This window comes from Diachasma alloeum, unplaced genomic scaffold (assembly GCF_001412515.2).
Source record: "Diachasma alloeum isolate Michigan unplaced genomic scaffold, Dall2.0 Dall_scaffold_00217, whole genome shotgun sequence".
Lineage (NCBI taxonomy): Eukaryota > Metazoa > Arthropoda > Insecta > Hymenoptera > Braconidae > Diachasma > Diachasma alloeum.
This window is the reverse complement of record NW_021680382.1, coordinates 910896-918017: the sequence shown is the minus strand read 5'-3', so window position 1 is coordinate 918017 and position 7122 is coordinate 910896. Positions and strand designations below refer to the sequence as shown.

Genomic DNA, 7122 nt, shown 5'->3' with positions numbered 1-7122 from the left:
GGGGGGGGGGGGGGGGGGGGGGGTGAGTGGGGGCGGCAGCCTCTCATCCATCGGACGGACCTGCGTCTTTTTCTCCGCGTCGTTGCTGGGCGCGTTTTTTTTTCCTCTTCTTTTTCAACTCAACTTTCTACCCCTCTCATCTGCGTCGACCCGTTCCACCTGCCCGTGTAGTTGCGCTACCCCCTTTACCCCTCGCCACCCTCACCCCCCCCCATCCGCCCACCGGCATGAGCGAGCGTACATCCTCAGCGGAGAGTCGTCGCCCGTGCGAGACGTTTTATTTCCTCTATATAAATTTTTTTTTTTACCTCATTTCGCAGCCCCCTTTTCGCGCACACCCTCATTCCCAGGGGTGTATTTTAAGAGGGTCTCTCGCTCCATGAGGCCCCGGGCGTCTCTCCTATAACGTAAACTCAGCCATGCACTTGGGGTATGTATAATGCGCCGGATAGTTCGGAGTATGTGGGGTTTTAGGGGTGCGTTATATGCTGGAAGTTGTACCGGAGGGCAAATGAATGGGTTCTGGGTATTGCTCAAGTACGTACTTTTCGCTCTTCTGTATTTTCATCCAGCATACCTCGGTAAATTATTTTCATTAACGCTGGAAATTATTGTTTAATTATATTACGTGGGGTAATTGAAATTAAAATTTTAGATGCGTTGTTTGGAGCTGGAAAATTTAATTTTGTTAGTGGAAAAATGGTCACTTTCATCAGTTATAGAATGAGAATTATTGGAAATTGTTGAGAGTTTTATTTAGAGCCCGAAACTTTATCATGTGATAACGACCCCCTTAATTGATATTGTCAACTATTAAAATACGTCATAATAATCTCTTAGAAAAATTACAACCGGGAGCTGGGGAATTTACGATACGTCCCAACATTCCAGTGTTTTTTGGACTTTTCACGAAAAATAACAAATATATATCCCGACATGAGGCCCCGGGCGTCTCTCCTATAATGTAAACTCAGCCATGCACTTGGGGTATGTATAATGCGCCGGGTATGTTTAATATATATATATTGTTTAATTATATTACGTGGGGTAATTGAAATTAAAATTTTAGACGCGTTGTTTGAAGCTGGAAAATTGAATTTTATTGAGCGGAACTTTCGTCAGTTGGAATGAAAATTATTGGAAATTTTAGTTGAGAATTTTATTTAAAGCCTGAAACTTTACCATGTGATAACGACCCTCTGAATTAATATTCTCAACTATTAAAAGACGTCATAATAATTCCCTGACAAAATTCCAAGCGCGAGATGGCGAATTAGCGATACGCTCCTGCAATATATTTATGGGAAGACTTGTCAACACTCGAAAATTTTCAATCTCATCCTGTGGAAAGAATTCTTTCTCTCAGTGTAAGCGCAAAATTATTTACCAGGAGATTTCACGATTCTAGAAATTGACGAGAGAAAATTCATCTTTGTCTGAAATCATTTTAGTTCTGAAAATATACAGTATGTAAATTATTTTGTCTATAGTTGAAAATTATCACTTAATCATCTAATTATATCCCATGGATAATTAATAATTGAAATTAAAACTTCAGATGTGCATCCTGCCGCCGGAAAATTGAATTTCATTAATGAAAAAATGCTGAATGATGCAATTTTCATCAGTTACAGTACAAAAACCGTTGAAAATTTGCCGGAAAATATTGTTTAACGTCAAAAAAGAAGTATTAACAGTGAAACTCAATCGCGTGATAACGACCCCCTGAATAAATACTGTCAATCGTTAAAAAAGTCATAACAACCCCCTAGAAAAATTCCACCCGGGATCTGGTGAATTGGCGATACGCTCCTGCATCCCCATGTTTTTCGCACTTTCCACGAAAAATAACAGAGAAAAAAGTCCACCCCGACACTGGGTACGCCGAGAGAGGGCCTCCTGGCGTGTGCGCACGAATCCCTGAGTTCTTTCTCTCCACTTTTTCATCATTTTTTTTTCTATCCGCGCTATCCCGAGGGCCGTCCGACATGTTGGGTACCGGCGGCGGGGNAAATCGAAAGAGAAAAGTGGCGCGAGAGAACACCCGCCGGGGAGACACGGCGCAAAAAAAAAATTGAGGAAAAATAGGTGGTGGGGTGCAGCAGCGGGAGAAAAATAAAAGAGAGAGGATGAGGAGTAAAAAAAAGGATGGAGTAAAAAAATGCCGATCGGGGAGGGAAGGAAGACCGAACAACGCAAGTCAATCGTGCGTCTCTTAATAGAAAAGTGGGGTCGATTTATGGGTTATAGGTAAACTGCACATGGTCCCTCTTTTTATCCCTCCTACCCCGTTTTTTACCCCCCGTGTACGGCATATTCCATGCCTTTCGCGCTATCAAACCCCGTCCGATCGCCTCCCCTGTGAATATCTCGCACCGCTGTGGTGGACTTTTTTGATGTTTTGGGATTTATTTTAACACCCCCCGCTTTCTTTTTTACCACCTGAAGGTGAGAGATAAACGCGCGAGGCGATAGGTGAATCATCACAGAAAAAAATATACCTGATTCAAGTATATTTTGTACATAATTGGGGGATGGGTATTTCAATTCGAAGATGATTCTTTTGTATCAGGCCGGGTAGTGGCAAGCCCTCGTAAGTGTTATATAAGGGTCAGGCACTAAGGGTCAGAATATAAGGGTCAAAAAGTGGAGGTTAAAAAATGAGGTTCAGAATATTAGGGTCAAAACGTTAGGGTCAGAATATAAAAGTAAAAAAAGTGGGTGTCAGGCAATGAGGGTCTCAATATAAGTCATATATTATGCTTGATCACCGTTTTTAGCCCTTACATGACCCTCATCGCCTGACACCCACTTTTTTTACTTTTATATTCTGACCCTAATTTTTTTATCCTAATATTCTGACCCTCTTTTTTTAACCCTAACATTCTGACCCTCATTCCTTCACCTTTACATTCAGGCCCTCAGCTTTTTACTCTGATATTCCGACCCTCATTTTTTAACCTACACTTTTTGACCCTTATATTCTCACACTCAGTGTCTGACCCTTATATTACACTTGAGAGCGCTTGATACAACCCGGGCTGGTACGAAATAATCATGCTTGTCAAAATAAGGGTCATGAGGGTTATAATGAGGATCAGAATAAGATTTACGAGGGTCAAATTGAGGGTCACAAGGGTCAGATGAAGGGTTACAAGAATGAGGAGCATGTGGGTCAAAATAAGGGTCATGAAGGTCAAAACAAGGGTTTAAATAAGGATCATGTGGGTCAAAGAAGGGTTAGAATAAGGGTTTAAATAAGGGCCATGAGGGTCAAAACAAGGGTCAGATTAAGGATTACAAGGGTCTAAATAAGAGTCATGGTTAAAATAAGGGTCTGACTAAGGGTCATGGAAAAAATAAAGATCAGAATAAAGGTTATGGGGGTGAAATGTCTCAATAAAAGTCTAAGTAAGGGTCATGGTTAAAATAAGGGTCAGAGTAAGGGTCATATGGAGTTGGCGAGTGGAGCGAGCAGGGGTAGCCCCCTACTGTATTTATAAACAACGAATGTTTAAAAAACTCATAATTCTATTCAAGATGTAATTTTAATGGCGCCGAATAGTCACGAGTTTTTTCAAATTTTTCTCACGCAATTTGACTGACTAATTTGATGATTGAAAGTGGTTGAATCTATAGTGTAATCCGTACTAAACTGTAAAAAACACTTGGATATCCTTAATCATTCACCCGAATTCCACTCTTTACGTTCCAGATAAATTTTCTCCTTCGATGTTTTCATTCATCTGCATGGAAGAGACGGCGGAAGAGATTTTAATTCCCCATAAATATATTCAGGTAAAATCCTTAAATGTACATATATGTGTATCACGTATATAATGCCGGGAGGAACGACGAGAGTTGCACACGGCTATAAATATTCAATGTACGGCATAAACGGCCGCGCCCCGTTGCATGAATATTCGCATTCATATCTGTGCGCCGTAATTTCGAATCCTCACTGTGCCGAGGGACTTTTCGTTGGCTCCTCATTTGCCCTGAATAAAATGTATAATATCTGCGTCGCTATGTGCCTCTGCGACTCACTCCTCTCTGGTTGCATTAACCGATAGCCATTTGAAATATAAAAATGGGGGGGGGGGGGTTAAATTGGGGGAGAATTCGCCACCTGGGTGGAACGATTCAACGAAAGTGGTGAATTATTAATTGGGAGGGGGGGAGATTTGGGTAAATATTAAGGTTGATGAGGAAATTCTAATTAGGTGTTGTCAAGGGCTTTTTTCGGATATTGGTTGGGGACGCAGGTGGAGCTCGTGAACGAACATTGCGGGAGGCAATCTCATTCTTAATGCTCCGTCATTTATTCTTTTATTTTGGAAAGAAATTAAAGTAGTGTAAACGTAACTTCAATTTCGAATTTTGAAATAGGAAATAAATATTAAAATGTGAAATGAATCTCCGTGCATTATTCATTATTTTATTTTCAGAGGAAATTTATGAAACTGCGGAGTGAGGTATTATTTCAAGTAGAAAATTTTCGTTTGGTCAGACAGCGAATGTTCAAAAAAATTGAAATTGTCGGAAATAATCTTGGATGAAGAAAGAAATCGGGATATTATTGCATTTGTGCTAGTGGATAAAATGTTCGTATTCTCTTTATTATTCATTGATAATTCGTTGGTGAAGATCAATTTTTTTTAATGAGTGCAAATCAGTTTTAGCAAAAAATTTTCTTTGAAAAATTTGAGAAATGATGAAGCTTTTAAGGTCAAAGAAAGTGGAAATATTACGAGATTTCATATTTTAAACTTTCTGAATATTCAAAATTATTAATCAAGTTAATGAGGAAATTTGGTTTCAGTGTTGTCAAGGTTTTTTTTAAATTCGAAGAATAATTTTGAATCATTGACGAATTTTATAATAAAATTAATGAATACTTTATTGTTAAAGGCAACACTAGAAAAAGAAAATAATTAGAGAATAATAATTGGATTTCTGTTGATGGAAAAGATTGTTTATTCTCTTTGTCATTTATCAGTTTCTCTCCCTCAACGAAGTCTCAAAACGCTCTCATGCGGGCGATGACAAAAATCAATGCGTTTTTTAAAATAAATGTCGAACGAACCTTCAGCAGAGAATTTGTCTCCACAATTTGACAAATAATCAAGCCAAAGAAATCGAAAATATTCACGATATTTTAAACTTTCCGAATATTCAAATTTGTTAATTAAGTTAATGAAAAAATTTTCATTAAGTGTTGTCAAGGTTTTTTTTTGGATAATTCAAACAATAATTTTGACTCACTAACAAATTTTATCATAAAATTAATGCATTTTTCATTTTTATACGAAGGACTAAAAAATAATAATTAGAGATTAATAATTGAATCTTTGGTGATGGAAAAAATTTTTCATTCTCTTTATCATTTTCCAATATCTCTCCCTCATCGAAGTCTCAAATCGCCCTCATGCGGGCGACGACAAAAATCAACGGGTTTTTAAAAATGAATGTCGAACAAACCTTCAACAGAGAATTTCTTTTCAAAATTTATGAAATGATGCCCTTTCGAGCCCAAAGAAAGCGTTAATATCTCGAGATTTAATATTTTAACCGTTCAAAATATTCAAAACATTCATAAATCAAGACCTTCCACCAGAAGCGATGACGTCTGAGATTTAGAAGCCGCAAAATATACAAAGGCACGAAACAATTTTCCTCCACAAAGCTTGTACCAAGCGCAACCCCCATTGTTCACCTCTCTCACAGAAAAGCCCCCTCCCCCCAGCCTAGAAAAACGCCGACATCCCAGTGGTTGAGATGTATTCGCACATGACTGCATCAACGTTAGTATCTCCAAGTTACGTCCGGCCGCCATTTAACCTCCAAACCTTTGTGCTTCTCTCATTTCCTTCTCCACACGGAGAAAAAAAAGTTGAGGAAAAATGACAGAATTGCAGAAAAATTCTCAAAGACGAAAAAGTTTCTAGTTTTTAGCGGAAAACTCTGGACTTCGGAGAACAAAAGTCCTGGATTTAACTTAGTTTAGTATATTTCACTTAGTTTGAGATAATTTTTCCTAACAATCGGATAAAAGGTTTTAGCTCTCAGCAATTCCTATTTACTAAAGATGAAAAAAACGTTAAGTTGTTTTATACCGAAAACCTCGAAACTGCGTGACCGCTAATCCTCAATTCTAATTGGTCAATGAGTCACGTTAAGTAGTCGCTGAAAAAAAAATCCCCAGTATTTTCAAATTCTTCATGTGTGAAGTTTATCTTTATGTCAAAACATATCTAAATTGCCTAATTGTTGATCATGAGAAAAAAAAAAGTATTTCTAAATTTTTTCAACTCACAAATTATTCACTTCCCAAATTTTAATTTTTTTATATTGAAAAGTTGAGTTATCGTCGAGTGAACTCCGTTCTAGGCATTTCTGGGTGAAGAAATGCGCTTGTGCTACTTGAAAAAAATTAATTTTTAGCATCAGAATAATTCATTGTGACAGTGGACCCCCCGTGATGCGACTACTTAAGGTTTGAAAAAATCTACAAAAAGTCCACAAAAAATTCCCCAAAAAATGTTCACCACACCCTTTACAATCCCCCTCCCCCTTCCTCTCATTTTTCGGACTTTTTCGAACGAAAAAGGTGGCAAGGGGGGTGGGGGGTTGAAGCACATACCGACGTCACGTAATTCTCGGTGAGCGTGACTTCTGTACTCCGCCGGAAAGGGTCGCTCGGTTGCACGGGACGTGCACCAGTGCCCATGATGAGGGCGAAAAGAGGCAACTCTATGCAAGAGAGCGAATACATCCCTCCGACCCCCCGCCCCCCACCCCCTCCCGTCCACCCACCGCGCCCTCATGAAACCCTGCGGGGGGAGATATTTTTTGAAGAGAAAAGAGAGTACGAGGAAATGGCGTTGGGAAATAGGAGAGAACCGTTGCACAACCACCAGGAGTGAAATATCAAAGAGGGTGTGGAAGGGGTAGGACGGTTATCAAAATTGCGCGTACCATTATAATTTTAAAGCCGGCTTTCCTCGCGGAGCCAACCCGGCAACGCCGCTTGTACAAGGACGAGGGGGCGCACAGAGAAGAGAGGAGGAGAGTGGAGACGTCGTTTTTCGGGGTTTTGTCTGCGTGTGTGTGTGTGTGTGT

General features: G+C 39.4%; 1 protein-coding gene across 2 annotated transcripts in view; it reads left to right on the top strand.

Annotated features, from left to right (window-relative positions):
* The window catches only part of LOC107037344, a 78716-nt gene that overhangs the window by 5276 nt on the left and 66318 nt on the right, over positions 1-7122 (top strand). The window contains exon 2 of one of the 2 annotated variants that reach the window (XR_001460826.1): positions 3716-3798. The exons of the other annotated variant lie outside the window; for it this stretch is intronic. The gene's annotated coding sequence lies outside the window, so the exon portion shown is untranslated. The remainder of the gene's footprint in view (positions 1-3715; positions 3799-7122) is intronic. 2 annotated transcript variants of the gene reach the window in all.